The 24,141-nt window shown below is 52.7% G+C and overlaps 1 protein-coding gene across 1 annotated transcript in view; it reads left to right on the top strand.

Moving 5' to 3' along the window:
• Positions 1-1,438: 1,438 nt before the first annotated feature.
• TMEM14C (transmembrane protein 14C) overlaps positions 1,439-24,141 on the top strand; it is a 425,910-nt gene continuing 403,207 nt past the window's right edge. Inside the window, exon 1 of the mRNA XM_075314767.1 lies at positions 1,439-1,445. The gene's annotated coding sequence lies outside the window, so the exon portion shown is untranslated. The remainder of the gene's footprint in view (positions 1,446-24,141) is intronic.

Raw genomic sequence — 24,141 nt, 5'->3', positions numbered from 1 at the left:
ACCCCCCCCCCCTTTTTCCACTCTCCAGCCCCTATTTTTCCCAATGTTTAATGATAGTTACTCTGGACTTGACATACGGCTTATATATATGTATGTTTATTTGTATATGTATATTTCCTCCAAAAAATCCTGTACCTCTACTATGGACAAGAGCTGTATCTGTGTTCTTCCCTAGTTGATTGTTAAGAAATGTGATTCCTTCTTTATGTAATTATTTTCGTTTATTTTTTGTATCTCATTTCTCATAGTTAACTCTGTGAATAAGGCCATAGGCCGAAACGTCAGAGATTACTTGTTTACCCCAAAGAAGTTCTATTCCTTTGCTTGGCTTTTTTGATTCTGAATAAAATCATCATTTATTGACATTTGAGTGTGCAGTGTAACTATATATGTACTTGTGTGGGACCTTCCCCATCACTAGCACCTCATCCCCCTATTAGTCTGCAAGCCTTTCTTTCTTTCTAAATCCCCAAACAATCCCCTTTTCACTCACGGGCGAGGAGCGCCGCTCGAGTCCCCGGCTCCGGACCACCGCTCGAGCCACCGAGCAGCAGCAGCAGCGCCGGACCCGAGCGTTAGTGAGCGCAGCGCCCCGCCGCCCGCGACACTAGCTTACCTCGGCTCCCTGCCCATTCAGATCGTTGGTCTCCCACTGTCAAACATGCTGATGCGTGCTGCACAGCAGGAGACCAACGAGCAAAAAAGAACCATCATTATTCAAGACTTACTGATTATATTATTATTCAATCTGCTAGCCTACATACTGTACACATTGTAGACTACCCGATACATTAGAATCGGGCCACCTTCTAGTGGAATCATAATGATCCAAAAATTGCCTTTAATTAATTATGACATATTTCCATCAATAAATATAAAACAAGTTGGAAGAAACTCCAACAGTATGTGGTTCCAATAAAGAAATAGAGTTGGTAACCAAAAGATAAAATAAAAATAGACATTTTTTAAATATATACAAATGAAACAAAAAAGCAGGCGTTGGTGCAGCACACAGCACGTCGATCAAAACAGATGCATAAATCACAATAATCTGATTGCTGTCACAGCTAGAGTAATATTGTTTAGAAACACAAACCTAGGAAAATTGTGCATAACAACAGCCATGCTACTACTATGGTCTAAAAGGCTTTCCATAGCTGGGGAACCTGAAGGTCGTCATGACAACCTCTGGTCACCATGGCAACAATCAGGACCCTTGCGATGACTGATCAGAAGGGAAAGAGAGTGCGCTCCCTCTCCCAGCCCCCTAAATGCTGTGATCGATATCACCCCCCACTACCTACAAGAGGAAAGAAAGGTGTACAAGAACAAAGACAAACCCAGAGTGAGATAACCAGAAACAAGTACAAATAAGGTGAAAGGAGTAAAGGTACCATCACACTAAGCGACGCTCCAGCGATCCCACCAGCAATCTGACCTGACAGGGATCGCTGGAGCGTCGCCACACGGGTTGCTGGTGAGCTGTCAAACAGGCAGATCTCACCAGCAACCAGTGACCAGCCAGCAGCGACGCGTGGAAGCGATGCTGCGCTTGGTAACTAAGGTAAATATCCAGTAACCAACCCGATATTTACCTTGATTACCAGCACACACCACTTAGCGCTGGCTCCCTGCACTCCTAGCCAGAGTACACATCGGGTTAATTACCTGATGTGTAGTCTAGCTATGTGTGCAAGTGTGGCGCCCCAGGACCTGGTCGCCACAACAGCATTGCCCTTCCAAAGGGTTAATGCTGAGCCTGGAGGTAATTGGGAGGTCCATTGGCCAGCAAGTTTAACATCCAATGCAGTTCTCCCTCCGGCCAGCAGGGGGAGCTCTGAACCTGGAATTCCAGGGAGCCTTCCTCAAGTCTGACCTGAGGGAGGAAGTAGTGTTCAGTCTGTAGAGAGAAGTGATAACGAGCAGACGCAGAGTGTGCTGTCCTGTGGATCTGGGGCCTAGAGCTGGATCAGCTTGGCCCAGGGAAGCAGGAGTAGCAGAGAGGCAGCGAAGAGACTCGGACATCGGAGTCTATGGCCACCAGGGCTTAAAATACTCACTGGTAGCCGAATCCGAAGGGCAGGAGAGCTGCAAGCACCTGGCCCATAAACAGCCTGAAGGTACAGCTGCAGCATCAGGGCCCGGTGTGGACTCCAGCAGAGAAGCACCAGAGAGGACCTGCGCAGCCTACTACAGAGGGAAAGGGACGTACCACCGGTCCCAGCAGCAAAGAGGGCTATTGCTGGATTCAGAGAAGCAGGGTCCTATCATAACAAAGAAAAGAACAGGAGTAGGCCTCATACTCAGCTGGCCAGAAAGATCACCCCAAGTACTTCCAGGCCGACGGGATCCCCTTCACCACCTGTGACGGTCTCCCAGGACAAGACTGTTCCTAAAGTAAAAGAGGAGAAGGTAAAGAGACTGTTGTTTGTGCCTGGTTCTTTCATTGCCTGTCGGCCCTGCACCGTGTTAGCCACACAACACCATAGACTTTCACGAGCACTAACAGTGTCCCCGGGGTTCCGCTCCACCTGTGGGGAGCAGTACCACCATTGCTGCCGTATCATCACCCCGGAGGCCTCACACAGCAGCGGCGGCTTAATAGCCGCAGACCACAGGTGGCGTCACAAAACATATACTTTAATTGCTCCCAAGTCACCAGCCATATTAAAACTGACACCCACCAGGGCCACGGAGTCAGGCCCCGCCACCACTGACGTCCCCCGGACTAGTCCGGCCCGGCACGGGGTGTCCCATAGCCCTGGGGTGGGCGAGTCAATTTTGGCGTCACAAACAGGATTTCGTGCCCGGTCCCACCGGGTACTGTGTGCCTGCAGAAACTGTGCTTAAAAGACTGTGTTACTGTTTGCAAACTGCCACCGCCATTAGCCTCGCCGAGCGCAGGAAGAAGGGGGGCGTGCCTGACAAAGAGCGTGAAGGGAGCGCGTCATCAGAGCAGAGCGCCGTTAACCCCGCGCTACCCGGAAGAGATTGTAACAAGAAAGCGGAGCCTGGTAAGGTTCACTAAGGGGGAGGAAGATGTCCGACACCGAGGGAGAGCCGGTGGCTGTAGTAGTGCAAGACGCAGCAGCGCCGGCCGATGTAATCCCAGTCGCCGTCGCCCCAGCCCCCGCGGTCGCGCCGGTAATGCCGATCACAATGCCGTACATCCCGGGAGCAGAATGGCTGCCGCAGTACTCCGGGGAGTCCCATACCTTGAGCGACTTCAGAGAAAGGCTGCACAGCTTGTTCCGGGTGTATCCGCTGACTGAGAGCCAGAAGGTGGGCATATTAATGGGGCAGCTAGCCGGCGCGGCCCAGCGTGAAGTGAAGTCCTGGCCTGATACAGATAAAGGGACAGCAACCCAGATACTTGCCAAGTTAAAAAGTACTTTTGACACCCGCACCGCAGCAGAAATAAAGATGAGATTCTTTGGGTGCAAACAACGGGCCACAGACAGCATAAGGGACTATGCCTTAAACTTGCAGGAGGCCCTGAAAGCAGTTAAACAGGTGGACCCAGAGAGTGTACGTGAAGAAGACAAACTCCTAACTGAGCAGTTCATAGAGGGGCTCCTGTCAGACACCCACAGGACCCAGCTGCGTATCATGGTCCTGCAGAACCCTGCTCTGGACTTTGCAAAGTTTAAGGACCAGGCCATCCGGGTACTGAGAGAATCTACACCGGGTGACCCAGTACTCCTCCGGCCTCTTGCTATCACGTACCCAGGGGTGGTGCCTGCAACACGAGCCGCTGCAGGGGCTGAGGCACAGTCCCTGGATAAGGATCCCACTGCAGAGCTCAGACAGCAGGTCCAGGAGCTGACCAAGACTGTAGCTGCCCTTGCCAGGACCGTGCAGTCTCTACAAGTGACCCCATCGCCTGCAAGAATCGAGTTGGCCTCCAGCCCAGATGACGTCCCATGGATGCGACAGAGGAGGATTCCGCCGACCCGAGGAAAAGATACAGACCGGTATGATTCAACTGGACAACCGATCTGCCGCCGCTGCAGTCAGGCTGGTCACATTGCAAGACACTGTCCTTTAAATGGGCTGAGCCTGGGGCCAGGAGCCAACCCCCAGGTGTAAGGAAGCCAGGCTCAACCCCCAGTCGCAGCAAGTATGTGGGAGGACGCCCGGTTCTTCCTATTGTGCTGGATGGGATCCCGTTGAATGCCCTCCTGGATACGGGGTCCCAGGTAACAACCATCCCCTATAAACTGTACAAAAGATATTGGGCTGATTCAGACATTGACCATGGCCCAGATGATGATTTAACAATTGTGGCCAGTAATGGTCAGCCCTTACCTCAAATTGGGTATAAAGAAGTAACCATTAAAGTGGGGCGGGTAGAATTGCCATGTCAGGGGATGATAATTGTAGATATTGATCGCAAAGAATCTGATCCACTGCTAACCATTGGTACAAATGTGATAGAAAATTGTATTGCCGAAGTGATCATTTTGTTGCAACAGGCGTCTGAAACTGCCAGCTCCGGGCAGCAGCGTGCCCTACAGAGGGAGATCAGAGCCCTGATGAGGAGGCAGCAGGTAGAGCTGGCCGGAGGAGAAATTGGCAGTGTGAGGGTAAGTGACCCCCTCCCCATTGCAATACCCCCAAGAAGTGAAATGTTGATATGGTGTCGGGCAGCAATAGGCCTCAAGGGTCAGGATTACCATGCCTTGGTAGAACCGGTGTATTCAGACAGTAGGCCTGGAGTCCTGATAGCCAGAGGGGTAGCAGACGTTCGCAAGGGGAGAGTGCCCGTCCGTGTCCTGAATTGTGGGGAGGAGGAAGCCAAATTGCCCCGGTACGCCACTGTAGCAAAACTGTACACTGTCAGCAACAATACCATCAAAGCAGTGGAACCCTTGATCCCGTCCGACCAGGCGGAAGACAATGGCTCCAAGGGGCAGCTGGAAGACTGGTGCCAAAAATTACATGTGGGCACCGACTCCACCCCCTCACACCAAAAGCATGGGGTTTACCGGGTGGTACAGGAGTACGAGCGGGTCTTCAGCAAACACCCCCTAGATTTTGGGCAGGTAAAAGGGGTTAAACATCAAATCCCCATGGGTGATCATCATCCCATTAAAGAGAGATACCGCCCTGTACCCCCAGCACAGTATCAGCGTGCCAAAGAAATGCTACAGGAAATGAAGGAGGCTGGGGTTATCAGAGATAGTTGTAGCCCCTGGGCAGCTCCACTAGTGCTCGTAAAGAAAAAAGCTGGTACAATGAGAATGTGTGTAGATTACAGGCAAATTAACCGCATTACACATAAAGATGCTTATCCACTACCCACAATAGAGGAGTCACTAACAGCCTTAAAGTCAGCTAACTATTTCTCCACCTTGGATCTCACCAGTGGGTATTGGCAGGTTCCCGTGGCAGAGGCGGACAAGGAGAAGACTGCATTCACGACACCAATGGGCCTCTGCGAGTTCAACTGTATGCCATTCGGGCTCTGCAACGCCCCAGGGACATTCCAAAGGTTGATGGAGTGCTGCTTGGGCCACCACAACTTTGAAACCGTGCTGTTGTACCTGGATGACGTCATAGTCTACTCCAAGACTTATGAAGACCACCTGAGGCACTTAGCAGAAGTGTCTGAGTCCTTGTCGGAATATGGCCTGAAGATAAAGCCGTCCAAATGTCACCTCTTGAAGCCAAAGGTACAGTACCTGGGTCATGTGGTCAGCGCAGAAGGTGTGGCACCTGATCCGGAGAAAGTCACCGTAATCAAGGACTGGCCAAGACCCACCACGGTAAAGGAGGTGTGGCAGTTCCTTGGGCTGGTGGGCTACTACCGAAGGTTCATTGATGGTTTCACAAAGATAGCAGCGCCCCTTCAAGATCTCCTGGTGGGCCAGCCAAAGCAGGCTAAGAAGCAGAGCCCTCCATTTGAATGGAGCAGCCAAATAGAGACATCATTTGTCCGGCTGAAAGGGGCTCTCACGGGAGAAGAAATTCTGGCCTACCCTGACTACAGCCAGCCGTTTGTACTGTATACAGACGCCAGCAACGTGGGACTGGGAGCAGTTCTGTCCCAGGTGCAGGGAGGTAGAGAGAAGGTGATAGCTTATGCCAGTAAAAAGCTTCGGCCCACAGAAAGGAATCCAGAAAACTACAGTTCCTTCAAGCTGGAATTCCTCGCTATTGTTTGGGCAGTGACTGAACGCTTCAAGCACTATCTGGCATCGGCCAAGTTCACCATCTTCACGGACAACAATCCGTTAACACATCTGGCAACAGCCAAGTTAGGTGCGTTGGAACAGCGATGGATGGCCCGGCTGTCTAACTTTGACTTTACCATCAAGTACCGGGCTGGCAAGAAGAATAACAATGCTGATGCGCTGTCCAGAATGCCTCACTTACCCGAGTCTGGAGAAGACCTGGATGGACTCGAAGAGATAGAGTTAACGGCTTTCCATCACCAAGGTGTTTCCCAGTGTGAGCATGCTGTAGGAGTGAAGCGCTCGAGCCAGCACGAGGTCTCAGTCAACCCATTACTCCACCATAATTGGAAAGAGACACAGAACGGTGACCCGGCCGTGCGATTGGTCAAAGAAAAGCTAGCACAAGCTGAGACCCATCTTGGCCCAGATGCTCCAGAAGAAGCCCAGCAGCTGTGGAAGGAGCGGGGACGATTGTTCACATACCAAGGCAAGCTCTGCAAGAGATATGTCAACTGGCGAACGAATGAACTCGTCTGGCAGATAGTGGTCCCACAGAGGGATGCTCCAATGGTCCTAGCAGCTTACCATGATAACGCAGGACACTCCGGGTGGAAGAAGTTGGAGACCCTACTCCGCGATCGGTTCTACTGGGTGCACATGAGAAAGACAGTCGAGAAGTGGTGCCGAGACTGTGGTCCGTGTAACCTGAGGCGGAAAGATGATGCCAGCCAGAGGTCTCCCCTACAGCCAATTGTCACGAAGCAGCCCCTGGAGTTGGTGGCCCTGGACCACGTGAAGTTAACACCAAGCCGGTCAGGCTATGTGTACGCTCTCACCATTGTGGACCATTACTCTCGTTTCCTCGTAGTAGTGCCTGTGAAGGACCAGACAGCCAGAACAGCAGCTAGAGCATTTCAGGCATACTTTTGTCGACCTCACGGTTACCCTGAGAGGGTACTGACTGATCAAGGTCCTGCATTCGAGGCAGAAGTGTTCCAAGAGTTCTGTAACATGTACGGTTGTAAGAAAATCAGAACAACACCGTACCACCCCCAAACCAATGGATTGTGCGAGAAGATGAACCATGTGGTCATTGATATGCTCAAGACTCTACCTCTGGAAGAAAGAAACCAATGGCCGGAGAAGTTACCAGACCTGGTAGACCTATACAACCATATCCCAGTGAATTCGACCAACTGCAGCCCTGCTTACCTGATGCGAGCAAGACCTGGCAAGTTACCTGTAGACTTTGAGATGGGGACTGTGTCACCTGAAGCGGTTCAGGAGATAGAAGATTGGGATACAGAGCGACAACAGCAGTACCGCAAGGTCCAGGAATGCGTAGAAAGGAGCCTGTCCCAAGCAAGAACGAGACAAGAGCAGCATTACAATCAAACAGCCCCAGCAACTCCCTTAGCACCTGGAGAACAGGTCCTCAAGAAAAAGCGGAGGGCGCACAAATTAGATGATCAGTGGGAGAATGAACCCTACACCATTATTCCCTCCAACTTTGACAATAGTAGGGTATGCCTGATAAGCAAAGATGAAGGCAAGACCTATCAAGCAGTTTCTCGAGACCGCCTGAAAGCGTGCCCCGAACGGTGCAGAACCCAAAAAGAAGTAGAAGAAGTACAAGAAAGTCCCCAAAGTCAAGAAAAAGAAGAAGAGATGATCCAAACAATCCTTGGAAAATTCCCCAAGACTTGGACCCGAATAAACAATGCTATAGTGATACCAGTGTTGACGTTCCTGCAGTTGGTCGAGCCAGAAACAGAAGAGGTTCCAGATCCACCTAAAGAACCGTCCGCTCCAACACGAGATGACACGCCAGCAGTGGAACAGGAGAATCAACCCCCTGTCAGTGGTGAACCTGTCATACCCTTGGCGACTCTTAGACCACATAGGCAATCATCACGCATACCTATCAGGGTTAGGCCTACCTGTAGTGCTGAGGTAGAAGACACACCAAGTAGTCAGGGAAAAACACCAGAGCTACGCAGGTCTCAACGCAGCACTCGGGGACAGCCCCCTCCAAGGTATAGAGAGTAAAAAGAAAGAGTACTTATTAGAATGTAAATAGTTATGTGAAATGTCTGTAATGTTGTGTATAAAATGTTTTTCTTTTTTGATTGAGAAAATGGACAATTGGGGCACTGGACTATGGGTGGCCAACACCTAGCTGTACATAGTTAGCACCAGTGTGCTCAGCACCCCTGAAGAAAAACCCGTCCGGCGTGCATAGAGTGGGGTCATCAATGCTCTGATGCACGCTCAGAGCCTACATTGGGGGGTTTATCGCGGCGGGTCCCCCATGGAGCAGTGTAATGGACACCCGGCAGGGAGCCACACTGGACTCTTATAGTTGTTTAAGGTTGTAACATGTTTTGTTTTGTTTCTACAGTCCGGGAGTACTGAATTTAACTAAGGGGGAGTGTGGCGCCCCAAGACCTGGTCGCCACAACAGCATTGCCCTTCCAAAGGGTTAATGCTGAGCCTGGAGGTAATTGGGAGGTCCATTGGCCAGCAAGTTTAACATCCAACGCAGTTCTCCCTCCAGCCAGCAGGGGGAGCTCTGAACCTGGAATTCCAGGGAGCCTTCCTCAAGTCTGACCTGAGGGAGGAAGTAGTGTTCAGTCTGTAGAGAGAAGTGATAACGAGCAGACGCAGAGTGTGCTGTCCTGTGGATCTGGGGCCTAGAGCTGGATCAGCTTGGCCCAGGGAAGCAGGAGTAGCAGAGAGGCAGCGAAGAGACTCGGACATCGGAGTCTATGGCCACCAGGGCTTAAAATACTCACTGGTAGCCGAATCCGAAGGGCAGGAGAGCTGCAAGCACCTGGCCCATAAACAGCCTGAAGGTACAGCTGCAGCATCAGGGCCCGGTGTGGACTCCAGCAGAGAAGCACCAGAGAGGGCCTGCGCAGCCTACTACAGAGGGAAAGGGACGTACCACCGGTCCCAGCAGCAAAGAGGGCCATTGCTGGATTCAGAGAAGCAGGGTCCTATCATAACAAAGAAAAGAACAGGAGTAGGCCTCATACTCAGCTGGCCAGAAAGATCACCCCAAGTACTTCCAGGCCGACGGGATCCCCTTCACCACCTGTGACGGTCTCCCAGGACAAGACTGTTCCTAAAGTAAAAGAGGAGAAGGTAAAGAGACTGTTGTTTGTGCCTGGTTCTTTCATTGCCTGTCGGCCCTGCACCGTGTTAGCCACACAACACCATAGACTTTCACGAGCACTAACAGTGTCCCCGGGGTTCCGCTCCACCTGTGGGGAGCAGTACCACCATTGCTGCCGTATCATCACCCCGGAGGCCTCACACAGCAGCAGCGGCTTAATAGCCGCAGACCACAGGTGGCGTCACGAAACATATACTTTAATTGCTCCCAAGTCACCAGCCATATTAAAACTGACACCCACCAGGGCCACGGAGTCGGGCCCTGCCACCACTGACGTCCCCCGGACAAGTCCGGCCCGGCACCGGGTGTCCCATAGCCCTGGGGTGGGCGAGTCACAAGGAGCAGGGAGCCAGCACTGACAGCGTGAGAGCGGCGGACGCTGGTAACGAAGGTAAATATCGGGTAACCAAGGTAAGGGCTTCTTGGTTACCCGATATTTACCTTTGTTACCAGCGTCCGCAGAAGCAGGCTCCCTGCTCACTGCACATTCAGTTGTTGCTCTCTCGCTGTCAAACACAGCGATGTGTGCTTCACAGTGGGAGAGCAACAACCAAAAAATGGTCCATGTCCAGCTGAGGGAGGATTCTCCGGCCGTGATGTCTGTGTAACCAAACCCCCTTATCCTCTAAGAATAAACACACGGACTGCATGCGACTTGGTTCAAATGGCCACAGCAGCCTTTATTGCCTATCGTTTACAAACTAGCACCTTAGGGACGCCGTCCAACGGGCGACCCAAAACAACCACATAAAGGTAACAATAGACAATAACATTTACAATTCGCCCGGGGTAGGCCCAGTCCAATAACTACTACTCCCCCCTGTCCCTGGCCGCAACACACCGACCCAGAGACGAGGTGCCAATCACCCACGGATTGACACCCCACACTTTGGCAGAACCCCGTGCCTGCCACATTCCGGAACCGAGAGCCACCATACCAAGACAATGACTCCCGGTCCAGCCACCAATCACTTCCAAACCTTTGGACCAGACCTACCCCCCCCCCCCCCCCCCCCCGCTGCTGTGACAAATAGCATCCCAACTACCCAAAAACATCCCCCACATAACAACACAAAGGGAGGGTGGGCGGGGATCGTTCGGCGTCCGGAAACAGAAGAGGAGGTAACTCTTCCCTCTCCCGGACTAACCCTTTCCCTACTCCTCCTCTTCCTCCCAGGCTAAGACCATCCCCAAATGCCATATTAGGCATACCTCCACTGTCCCTATTAACCCCATCACTCCCTACCTCCCCCTTTGTCATTTCGCCCCTCCCCCCAAGTGGGTCCGTGGCTTTCTTGACCAGCTGAGGGAGGATTCTCCGGTCGTGATGTCTGTGTAACCAAACCCCCTTATCCTCTAAGAATAAACACACGGACTGCATGCGATTTGGTTCAAATGGCCACAGCAGCCTTTATTGCCTATCGTTTGCAAACTAGCACCTTAGGGACGCCGTCCAACGGGCGACCCAAAACAACCACATAAAGGTAACAATAGACAATAACATTTACAATACCCCCCGGGGTAGGCCCAGTCCAATAACTACTACTCCCCCCTGTCCCTGGCCGCAACACACCGACCCAGAGACGAGGTGCCAATCACCCACGGATTGACACCCCACACTTTGGCAGAACCCCGTGCCTGCCACATCCCGGAACCGAGAGCCACCATATCAAGACAATGACTCCCGGTCCAGCCACCAATCACTTCCAAACCTCTGGACCAGACCTACTCCCCCCGCCACAGGACAGACCACGTGACACCTTACGTGGCCTGGACCCGCCACACACCAAAAGCACGCTCCACACCATCCTGCAGGCCCAACGCCCATAAATCCGCACCGACATCGTTGAGGTGCACACCATCACCCCTCCAAAATCGCCAATCTGCCGGCTCCAAATCCCTGTGCCTTACCATAATCCCACCATTCCTGGTCACAAACCGAGCCACCACCCTATTCACCTGAGCCCTGGCCTTGTTGACCTTCTCCACCGACCGAGCCCCCCTCCATGCCAACCTGGTCACTATGTCGGACCATACGACCAGCAAACCAGGGTACCGCTTCCACAACTGCAGTAAGTCGATCTTTATATCGCGGAACAAATCCCGCGACGCCCGGGCACCAAGATCATTACCCCCCACATGTAATACCAACACATCCGGGGGCCGCTCAACTTTACAATGGAAACAAAATTCCGGGACCACCCTGCACCACTCCATGCCCCGAACTCCGATCCATCGAACAGTCGCCTGCGCGCGATCCAAACTCAGCTGCCGACCATTCGCGCGAACCTCAGCCCGACGGGCACCCTAAAATACGAAGGAGTGCCCCAAGATCCAGATCAGGCACTTCCCTACAACAAATAAAACAGAACAAAAAAAAATCAAAACCAATAACATCACAACCACCAACACGGCTAGAAACACCCCCTTTCACAAACCTCCCGCACGTAACCAAATTACCATGATGCTACAACAACTGCGGTCTCACATACCGCCGAAAACAAGAAGATTCCCATCTGCCAATACGCTTTACCACCTCATCTCCAAGCCCCCAACGAGCTGCCTCCGTCGCTGCACCAATCCGGAATGAATGCGACCCGTATTCCTCCGGGCGCTCCCCCGCGTTACGTAGACTTAGCCGCAGAACCACCACAAACTGAAACCTCGACAAAAACGACCCATTCAAATGCTGCAAAAACGGGCCAGGTAAGCCTCCCCTCACGGCCATAAATCTCTCGACTAAACGCACAGGGCACAATTCCCCTCCTGGAACCGCATATAACACCACCAACCTGCCACGGCCCAGCTGATGCATCTTTGACCGGCGAATCCGGCACTCCACCTGACTACCGCTCACTCGCACATCCTCAAGCATCAAACCACCACCCGTCACCCTGGACGGGCTTACCAGCTCGCCGATCTGGAAAGCCCCATAAAAAGCGTGACCGAAAGCTGTTGTAAACAGAACCGTCTCGTACGCCGACTCACAAATGCCGCTCAGACCACCCACCATCCGTCTCAACAAACCGAACGATACAGAACGCCTCTTGTCCCTCTCCCGTACGTCGCGGCGAACACCCCACAAAGCCTGACGAACCCGAAAATCCTGCGAAACATCACACTCCCCTCTCATTTTCAACCAAAACGCCACTGCCGACACCCGGTGTGCCACATCCGATGCCGATCGCCCGGCTGAGAAATCCGTACTCACCAACGACAACAAAGCCACCAAGTAATCCACGCTCTCCCCACCAAACATCAGACACAACAACAACTCCTCCCATTCAGCCCACACCTTAGCATACCGGCACCAAGTCACCTCGGTCACCGAGTTCCGAATCAAGTCTGAGATCACCGCCTCACCAGATGCCACAAATCCTCGGGACACTCCACTCCGACTTCGTCCGCCCACGGCAACAGCGCCCGAAACCTGCCGAACGGAAAATGAGACAAAGCATCAGCCACCTCGTTGTCAACACCCGGAACGTGCTTTGCCACTACCTGCACATTCAACTGCAGACATCTCAACACTAAATGCCGCAAATACACCACCACCGGCTCCGACTTAGCAGACAAGTTGTTAATCGCGTGTACCACCGCCTGGTTATCACAATGAAAACGTGCGACCCCCATAGCTCCACTGCCACTACAATGGGGATTAGCTCTAACAGAGCCAAATTCCTAACCAAGCCGCTCTCCCGCCACGCCTGTGGCCACTGCCCGACACACCAATGACCTTGGAAGACGGCCCCAAACCCGGCCGACCCTGCCGCATCCGTAAACAGCTGCAACGCCCCATTAGACGCCACCCTCTCCATCACCAGCGCCCGGCCGTTAAAATGCTGCAAAAATTGATCCCATACTTCCAGATCGTCCCTGATCGCCTTCGTGATCCGCACAAAATGCGCCGGAGACTTTACACCGGCCGTCGCCGTCGCCAAACGCCTCGCAAACACTCTCCCCATCGGCACAATTCTGCAAGCAAAATTCAATTTTCCAAGCAAGGACTGCACCGCCTTAAGCCGCACCTTCTTCGCCGCTTTCACCCCCATCACTGCGGTCCTCAAATCACAGACCTTCTCCGCCGGCAACCTGCATTCCATAGCAATGGAGTCAATCTCAATTCCCAGAAAACACATCACCGGCGCCGGGCCTTCCGTCTTATCCGGCGCCAAAGGAATCCCGAAGCTGGCCGCAACTTTTTGCAACGCAAATAGCAAACCCAAACAAACCATCGAACCCGCCGGCCCGACACAAAGGAAATCGTCCAAGTAATGAATGATGGACGTAAGCCCGGACACGTCCCGAACCACCCACTCAACAAACGAACTAAATGCCTCGAAGTACGAACACGAAATGGAACAGCCCATTGGCAAACAACGATCAACATAATAACTGCCATCCCACCAGCAACCCAACAAATGCTGACTATCTGGATGAATCGGTAACAACCGAAACGCCGCTTCTACATCCGCCTTCGCCATCAATGCACCCCGCCCCGCCGCCCTGACCAGGTCCAACGCCTTATCGAACGACACATAATATACCGCCGATAACTCCGGTGCAATGCCATCATTCACCGATAACCCTTCTGGGTAAGACAAATGATGAATCATCCGAAATTTATTCCGCTCTTTCTTCGGTACCACCCCCAACGGCGAAACCACCAAATTCCAACACGGCGGGGCGACATAAGGACCGCCCATCCTGCCCAAAGCCACCTCCTTTTTCAGCTTCTCATCCACCACTTCCGGATGATCCCGAGCAGAACGCAAATTACGATACGGCGGAACCGATGCACTAACAACCGACGGGATACGAAAACCATCAGAAAAACCAGAACATAACAATGCCTCAGCCTCCCCGTCCGGATACCTATTTAAAAACGGAACCATCACTTCTACCTTCACCGGCGTCGTCCCTCTTACCAGCCCCGTCACCAGCCTTTCCTTTTCCTTTTTTAAAACATTTGGACAGGCTATGTCCTCCCCCACATCCAGAGCATTCATGCTTAAAACGGCACGCCGCTCCAAACCTGCACTGCCCTTCATTGTACTGCCAACAGAAACCTTTCTTGAAACTTGCCGGGGACCCGGCCCCCGGACCCCCGGCGCCCCCTCGAAAGAGCTGAGTCGGTGCCGACATCAGTCGCATCCATAAGGAAATGTCCTTATGGTCCCATCGCATACCTGGCCGCAGCGCCTTCCGCTGCCTGAATTGCTCGTCGTAACGCAGCCACGCCAGCCCGCCGTAAACCCGATAAGCCTCCCCTATCGCATCCATGTAACCGAACAAAGCCGAACAATGCTCCGGCTCCTTCTCCCCGACCACGCTCACCAAAATCGCAAATGCCTGTAACCAGTTGGCAAAAGTCCGAGGAATAAGCCTATAACGGCGCTTTTCCTCCTCGTCCTTCTCCTTTTTGGAGTCGCTCGGCGTAGCCCTATCCAGATTAAATTTCTCCACGGGAAGCAGAGAAAATATCTCTACATATTCCCCTTTCCAAATTTTTTCCCGCACCTCCTTCTTTAAATGGGCCCTCAGCGGGCCCTCAAAACAAACATAAACCTCGCTTCTAGCCCTATCATCCAAGCGCACTACCTCGTCCTGCTTCTCCTTTTCCTTCTCCTTTTCTCCCCCCGTCTCACTCCCCCCCTCGCCCACCCCCTTACTCGCGCCCGCTCTATCACCCTCCGTCACCGACGTGGCCCCTAAATCGGCCGTTCCCACCCACGCCACCACCGGCGCCTGGGCCCCCTCCCCCGCTGCCCCCGAAGCCGCCGCCAGCCCCTGCAACAGCCCCAACAATTGGCTCCACACAGCTAAACCAACGGGCGCTGCCGTAGCCGCAGCCGCCCCCCCTATCCCGAAGCCCCCCGCCAGCGCAGCCCCTGCCGCCTCCGCAGCCGTCTCACCCGACCGCAGCTCGGCGTCCCCCGAGACCGCCGCCTCACTGTCCTCCGTCTGTCGTCCTTCCGACTCCTCCGAAACGAAAGCCTCTTCCTCCTCCTCGCCGCTGGCCTCATCTTCCATCCGACATCCGGGGGGCACCACCGCAGCACCCTCCCACCACGGCCGCCAGACCGGGCAGCCGCGTGGGCAGAGTCATCCCCGCTCCGTCTCTTGCCCCGGGGTGACAACCCAGGAGACCGTCCTGTCCCCCGCGCCGGCACCCCGGGCCTCGATCTCTTGCGCCCGTGCCCGCCCCCTCGCCGACTGCAAGGGGCCTCTGGACGCGGACGGACAGACGCCTGGCTCCGGATCCTAGCCGTCGTCGCCTCTGGCCCTCCTGGGCTACTGCAGGCCTCCGTCCGCCGAGTCCTCCCACTCCCACGAGAGACTGCCACATCCGGGGGCTGCACAGCGGTACTGAGTGACCCAGCGGTCGCCGCAGGGCTCACGCCGTCACTCCTTCCCTTAGCCGCACCGGGGTCAGGCACCGCAGACCTCCCCCCGGCGCAGGACCTACCGCCACCTGCAGCCCCGCGGTCCCCCCGCCGACTGCAGGGGCATCTGCTGGCCTCTCTCCTGCGCCGAGCGCGCTCCCGACCTGGAGCCACTGCACTCACCGGAAATCCAGCCCCGAGGCCGGAACCGGAAGTAGGCCCCGTGCTGGCCACTCCCACCTCCCGACCGCCGCGGCTGGAACGAAGATTCCTCCCGCCGGCTTCTGCAGCAGCCAGACGCCGCTGCTGCTCTGCACTCTGCGGAGGGTCCCTGGAGGGGCTCTTGCATCTCCTCCTCGCCCCCCCCGCGCCCGGGGAATACCTGCGGGGGGGCCGCGACTGGCACCCGCCGCTGCTGGGGGGACGAGGGGCAAGCGCCAAGGGGTTAACCCCGGCAGCCCTGATGTGGGTCTGCACTGCCAGGGGCCCGTGCGCTGCGACCGCTGCCTGGATCAGACGCTGGAGTTCCTGAAGGTCCACCATGGAGGTCCACGTGCAGATCGTTCGGCGTCCGGAAACAGAAGAGGAGGTAACTCTTCCCTCTCCCGGACTAACCCTTTCCCTACTCCTCCTCTTCCTCCCAGGCTAAGACCATCCCCAAATGCCATATTAGGCATACCTCCACTGTCCCTATTAACCCCATCACTCCCTACCTCCCCCTTTGTCATGTCGCCCCTCCCCCCAAATAGGTCCGTGGCTTTCTGGACATTCAGCAACAACCGGCGACCTCACAGCAGGGGCCAGGTTGTTGCTGGATATCACACACATCAACATCGCTAGCAACATCGCTGTTGCGTCACAAAAAACGTGACTCATCAGCGATGTTGCTAGCGATGTTGCTTAGTGAGACGTGGCCTTAAGGGTTGGGAATTAAAACAGTACTAACACACAGCACTAAACCAGTGTTTACTCCAAAGTAAATCCCTAAATTGAAGGGCTGGAACACCTACAAACTAATCCTCATAGAGCTATAGCCAGCAAGGAACTATAGTGAAGGGAAAATATATATACCCCAATACCCCACCCACACTATGAATGGGCAAACCAAAATGGAACAATAGATAACACCTGAAGAAGATAAAGGCCAGAAGAGAAAACTGAAAGGTAATAGAAACCATCAGCATTAAGACCCAAAAGAAAAGGACCACAGCTCAGCAGACAGGGGAACCGACCATGGAGCAAGATATTACTGGATCGAATTCCCAAAATGAGACATGACAGTGTTCCCACTCTTTCCTTATAGGTTGTAACAAAGCTTGTACGCACGGACCTCACTCCTCCTCTAACTGTTGAACAATATGTTATTTTGTATTGTCTTTACATGTTTCAACTTAATTGGAAAGTGCTGTGGAATATGTTGGCACTATATAAATAAAATTATTATTACTATTAGCAATGAATGTTCCATATAAACAAGCATTATAAAAGCTTATTGCAACCAAAAGGTAAAAACAGAGGATGGAAAGCAAAGGACTGAGCGGTAAGGCAGAAGGTGTGCAGGGTCGCAAAGGTATAGCCAGGTGAATGCATTACAGTAACTGATGGTGCAGTACACCAAACGAACTAAACACAAAAGTCTTAGACACACAACTGTGTATTCGGATTAAGTCAGCCTTAAATATAATTAGGCAGAAGATGTCATCAAACCATGCAAGGCAACTTGCAAAACCTAACATGGAGCACAACTGAGGGCAGCAAAGGGAAGGAAGGAAGGAAGGAAGGAAGAAGAGCCTCAGATTCCCCTGCAGGTGTGTAGCAACCCCCTGCTGTATGACCACAATCTTATGCTTCACCTTATAGTTGCATAATCAAAATTATTTCTGTAATTGTTTTTGTTTTGCTCACGGAATAATTTTTGCGCTGCATTTGTAAAATCGCGTCTCCTGATCGATCGCCCAACTCTGACCCACAGCTTTGTCTAGTCTGTCTACGGTACTGTTCTTCATTGCTACTGTAATGACTACTAGAGATTATGACGTTGGCATTTAATCCCTTATTGACCAATGATGGACATAGCACATCATGAGCAGGTGCGCTATGAGCGTCATGGATTTAAGCTGTCACTGTGTGAAAACACACAGTGACAGCTCCATGGGTCGCAGTAAGGCCAGAGATGCTGGGACCCATTTCAGCGGTCTTCACTGTCTGATTGCTGTGATCAGTCAATCAGTATGACTGGCTGATCACATGCTGTGATCAGCGTGAGGTGTTTAAATATCTGACAGCCAAGCTCCTGCAGTAACAGCCAGAGCCTAAGCACACGCTGCACCTAGCTGATTAATCCTCTAGCCATCTGTGGCGCCCTTGAGGCTTCAGTCACCACAGAGGTACTGCACCTCAGCAAGAGGTGTAGTATTCTATCCCGGGTACAGGGGAGGTCATCCACTGGTATGCACACAAAACACAGACACTCTCATTAGCAACACTCCACTGGACCATGGTTAGGGCAAGTTGCACCTTTGATGCTGCATTGGAACGCACAGTTAGAGCCAGGCTGGGAAGTGAAGTCTAGTTAGTGGGAGCAGCCCGTAGGAAGTGAGGCAGTTAGAATGGAGCAGGGGAGGAGTGAACACCTGTGGCCTGGAGCTAGTACAGCTCGACCTGGCTGTTACTGCACAAGACAGAAGGGGTACTAGAGACCACGGGAAATGTGCCATACGCCCGTGGCCTCATTCCACATACAACTTTGTAGTGGTGCAATGCTGCCACCAGGGGGAGCCAGAGCTCTGCAGCAGACGACACTACACAGAGCAATGAGAACCAGGAAGGAAATGCACAGCATTCTCATGCACTGCCTAATCAGCACAGCTGAGAGGCAGAACTGCAGGGTATGTGAGGAATAGTCAGACAGGCTGGGTCAAACACCGTACGAGCAGAAGCAGGACCGGAGGAGCGAGCAGAAGCGAAGTCAAAGTCAGGCTAAGGTCAGTACTGGAGGAAGCAACCGAGTGGGGAATAGGAGGGGGGACACAGGACAGGAGAGATGACCAGGGGACAGAACACAGACAAGGGCACGGGGGCACAGGAACAGACAGATCAGGATATCACTCACAGGACCAGCAATCACAGGCAAAGCAGTGCTAAGCTTATAGCCGGCGCTGGTTCACTGGAAGTGTCAGCTTTTAAGGCATCCAGGGGCCGGAAGTGAGGCCCGAGAGAAGGCTCCGCCCCCTAGCCATGTGGATAGGGAGGCGAAACATGACAGTACCCCCTCCTCTAGGTGGGGCCACCGGACCCCCAGGCTTCCCAGGATACTTATGGTGGAAAGCCGCAATTAACCGATCGGCCCACACGGAGCGAGCCGGCACCCAGGACTGGTCCTCCAGACCGTAACCCTTCCAATGAATCAGATACTGGAGGGAACTACGAACCCAACGAGAGTCGATAATACGCTGAATTTCATACTCCTCCTCACCGTCCACCAATATCGGAGCCGGAGGGGTCTGAGAATCCACCACCGAAGGGACAAATGGGTTAAGCAAGGAGGTTTGAAATACATTGGGAATACGCAAGGTCTGGGGCAGTTGCAACTGAAAGGCCACCGGGTTGATCACTTCGATGATCTCATAGGGCCCTATAAACTTAGGACCCAACTTAGCAGACGGAACCCTGAGCCTGATATTCCGAGTGGACAGCCACACTTTGTGCCCTACCTGAAAGGGGGGTCCCAGAGAACGGCGTTTGTCCGCTTGGCGTTTCTGGGACTGTTGAGCCGTCACGATGCACCGCCGTACCTCCTTCCACACCTCCCCCAGATGCTGAATGATGCAGTCGGTCCCTGGACACCCCAAATCCACTCTAGAGAAGGTCCCAAAGTGAGGGTGAAACCCGTAATTACAGAAGAAGGGAGAAGTTCCCGTAGACTCATGGACTCTGCTATTGAATGCAAACTCCGCAAGGGGCAAAAACATACACCAATCCTCCTGCTGAGCAGAAACGAAGCACTGCAGGATTTGCTCAAGGGTCTGATTCGTCCTTTCTGTCTGCCCATTGGACTCGGGATGATAGGCGAACGAGAAGGACAACTCAATTCCCAACCGCCTGCACAAGGCCCTCCAAAACCAAGAAATGAATTGTACCCCCCTGTCAGACACAATATTCAGGGGCAACCCATGTAACCGAACCACCTGGTCAATAAAGTGGTTGGCAAGGGTCGCAGCAGAAGGTAGACCAGAGAGGGGAACAAAATGTGCCTGTTTACTAAAACGATCCACCACCACCCAGATCAGTCATACCATTTGAGACAGGGAGGTCCGTAATGAAATCCATGGACAAGTGGGTCCATGGTCTTTCAGGAACAGGTAATGGAACCAGTTCTCCGGCCGGCCAGTTACGACATACCTTAGCACGGGCACATGTAGCACAGTCAGACACAAACTGAGCAACATCTGAGTGAAGAGACGGCCACCAAAACAGTCGAGCAACAGCCCTGCGAGTGGCTGTAACTCCAGGATGGCCACTAAGTACGGACTCATGTAACTCTTGAAGTACTCGTAACCGGAGGTGCAAAGGGACAAACAGTTTAGTCTCTGGAGCGGAAGATGGAGCTGAGGACTGGGCCTCCCTGACCTCAGCCTCTAACTCGGACGACAAGGCAGCGACCACCACCCCTCGTGGAAGAATGGAGGAAGGAGGCTCTGGAGGTGACACCGGGTCCAAACTACGAGACGGTGCATTTGCCCTCACGTTTTTAGACCCCGGCCAAAAAGTAATACAAAAATGAAATCTAGAAAAGAAAAGAGCCCACCTCGCTTGTCGAGGCGTCAATCTCTTGGCGGACTCGATATACGCGAGGTTTTTATGATCAGTGATGACAGTAATACGGTGAACAGCACCCTCCAAAAAATGCCTCCATTCTTCGAATGCCAACTTTACCACCAATAATTCATGGTTACCCACATCATAGTTCCTCTCAGCTGGAGTGAATTTCTTGGAGAAGAACGCACATGGTCGCAGATTAGTCAGAGTAGCAGGGCCCTGAGAGAGAACAGCTCCCACCCCCACCTCTGAGGCGTCCACCTCAACAACAAACGGCGACTCGAGGACAGCCTGTACCAGGACTGGGGTGGACATGAACCGGTCCTTTAACTCAAGAAAGGCCTGGACAGCCGTTTGCGACCAGTTCTGCAGATCCGCCCCTTTCCGTGTAAGGTCAGTCAATGGCTTGGCAATTTGAGAAAACCCCTTAATGAACCTTCGATAATAATTAGCGAAACCCAAAAAGCATTGTAGTGCCTTGTTATCCCTGGGTTGCACCCAATGCACGATAGCCTGCACCTTTCCTGGGTCCATTTTAAACCCATCACGAGAAAGGAGTAACCCAAGAAAGGCTATTTCCTGAACAGAAAAAACACATTTTTCAAGCTTGGCAAACAGATGGTTATCACGTAATCTCTGTTATACTGAGCGAAAATGCATAATATGCGTATCTCTATCGGCAGAATAAATCAAAATGTCATCGAGATAGATGACCACAAAACGACCAAGAAAATCAGAGAAGATATCGTTGATGAAATTTTGAAACACCGCAGGGGCATTTGTTAGACCAAAAGGCATCACCAAATTCTCGAATAACCCCTCTGATGTCAGAAAGGCCGTTTTCCACTCATCCCCTTCTCTAATGCGGATAAGATTATAGGCCCCCCTGAGATCTAGTTTGGTAAACCACCGGGCTTCAGAGAGTTGGTTGTAGAGATCAGGGATGAGTGGAAGCAGATGTGTTTTTCACAGTAAGTTTGTTTAATTCTCGGAAATCGAGACATGGCCTTAATCCTCCGTCCTTCTTCTTTACAAAAAAGAACCCAGCAGCCACAGGGGAAGAAGAAGGACGGATATGCCCTTTACGTATACTATCAGATATGTATGATTTCATAGCAGCCCTTTCTGGACCCGAGAGGTGATATAAACGGGCCTTGGGCAATTTGGTATTGGGAAGTAAATCAATGGCACAGTCATATGGGCGATGAGGCGGCAAAACCTCGACCTCTGTTTCCGAGAATACGTCTCCGTAGTCCCTCAGGCATTCCGGAAGACCCTCAGGACTTACGGAGAACACAGGTACAGATTGTAAACACCTTTTATGACAAGCAGGACTCCATTTGACTATGGTACGACACTTCCAATCAATAACGGGATTATGTAACCTTAACCATGGATACCCCAACACTAATCCAGCAGGGAGATTGGCCATTACAAAACAAGAAATAGTTTCAGAATGCAGAGACCCGATCACCAGAGTAAATTTTTCTGTAGCAAACCGAATGAGGTTTTGAGGCAGCAGTGTTTTATCAATTGCCAGGAGTTGAATGGGTCCTTCTAACCTCACTGTCCCTAACTCTAATCTTTGGACCAACTCAGAGTCAATGAAGTTCATAGCGGACCCACAGTCAACAAAGGCAGTAGCAGACCAGACCGACTCCTTGACCCGGAGGTCGACATTCAGAAGTATCTTATTGGAGGAGAGGAAAGGTACCTGATAGTCTGGGCAACCTCCTCGACCGTTACCCAGACTTAGAAGTTTCCCGACGACTGTTTAGCGGAGGGGCAAGCTGGGCAGTCTTTCCTCCAGTGTCCATGGTGTCCACAATAGAAGCACAGCTTGAGATCCCGGCGTCTTCTCCTCTCCTTCTCATCTGGACTGATGGCTCCAACTTCCATCTGTTCCATAGCCAGCAAAGAAGGTGCCCTAGGTAGAGGGGGCAGAATCTCACTCATGGTTCCCCTTCTTTCCCGTAATCTGCGGTCCATACGAACTGCCTCCGTCATCACATCATCCAAGGTGCTGGGAGGAGGGTGCAGAGCCAAAGTGTCTTTTAGGGAGTCCGAAAGACCTCTCCGGAATTGGCACCTGAGTGCAGAATCATTCCACCGTACCTCAGTGGACCACTGCCGAAACTCAGAACAATATAGCTCAGCAGTGTGGTTTCCCTGAGTGAGACACATGATCCTGTCCTCAGCCACCCATACACGGTCTGGTTTGTCATATATCACCTCGAGGGAGTCAAAGAAGAGGTCAACCGAATGCCGTTCCGGGGCCGAAGGGGGTAGGGAAAACGCCCAGGGACCCCCTCTAAGTAACGACATGATGATCCCCACCCGCTGGGTCTCATTCCCCGAGGACCAAGGCCGGAGAGTAAAAAGAAGCCTGCAACTCTCCCTAAATGTCTGAAATAGGTTTTTCTCCCCCGAGAATTTATCGGGGAGCATGACCGTGGGTTCGGGGGAGGTCAGTTGGACATCAGTGGGACTATGCTGTCCTTCGGTTTGTGAGGTAACTGCCACTGAGGTGGCCCTCGCAGAAGCAGAAACCTCACTCTGCAGAATGTTGTGTGAAGCTACCAGGGTGCGATGCTCTGCAGCCAAATCCTGCACCAGCTGCGTAAGGTTGGCTACTTGCTCGCACAAAGTACTGAGTGGATCCATTACAGTCTGTTATCCTGCAAAGTTGGATCCCACTACCAAGAATTAAATGTTTTTTTTTTGTTTTTTTTTCCTATGGGAGATAAAGCCTATTGGGGCCGGCTATACTGTTATGCTGCCACCAGGGGGAGCAAGAGCTCTGCAGCAGACGACACTACACAGAGCAATGAGAACCAGGAAGGAAATGCACAGCATTCTCATGCACTGCCTAATCAGCACAGCTGAGAGGCAGAACTGCAGGGTATGTGAGGAATAGTCAGACAGGCTGGGTCAAACACCGTACGGGCAGAAGCAGGACCGGAGGAGCGAGCAGAAGCGAAGTCAAAGTCAGGCTAAGGTCAGTACCGGAGGAAGCAACCAAGTGGGGAATAGGAGGGGGGACACAGGACAGGAGGGACGACCAGGGGACAGAACACAGACAAGGGCACGGGGGCACAGGAACAGACAGATCAGGATATCACTCACAGGACCAGCAATCACAGGCAAAGCAGTGCTAAGCTTATAGCCGGCGCTGGTTCACTGGAAGTGTCAGCTTTTAAGGCATCCAGGGGCCAGAAGTGAGGCCCGAGACAAGGCTCCGCCCCCTAGCCATGTGGATAGGGAGGCGAAACATGACAAGTGGAAGGACTTGGCCGTAGATCGGGGACTGGTCCCTAGGTTAGAGAAGAAGAACCAACATGCTCCGCTAGTAAAACCAAAGGCTGAGGACCATTTAGTACCAAAGCCAACTCCGCTCACAAATCCACTGGAAGGTGACCACATTGGGCCCAGGGATAGAGCTTCAAGCCACCACGACAGGGTCCACGGACATCGGTTCAGGCAATTGTGTGCGTAGGTGCGGGTCAGACGGGAGAGAAGTCAGCGCAGGAAGATGACCTGGGAAGGAACACTAGAAAGGTGCATCGGTCTTGACCTCCAA

This window comes from Anomaloglossus baeobatrachus, chromosome 6 (assembly GCF_048569485.1).
Source record: "Anomaloglossus baeobatrachus isolate aAnoBae1 chromosome 6, aAnoBae1.hap1, whole genome shotgun sequence".
In the NCBI taxonomy this organism is placed as follows: Eukaryota; Metazoa; Chordata; class Amphibia; order Anura; family Aromobatidae; genus Anomaloglossus; species Anomaloglossus baeobatrachus.
The sequence above is the reverse complement of the archived record's forward strand: the minus strand, read 5'-3'. Positions and strand labels throughout refer to the sequence as shown.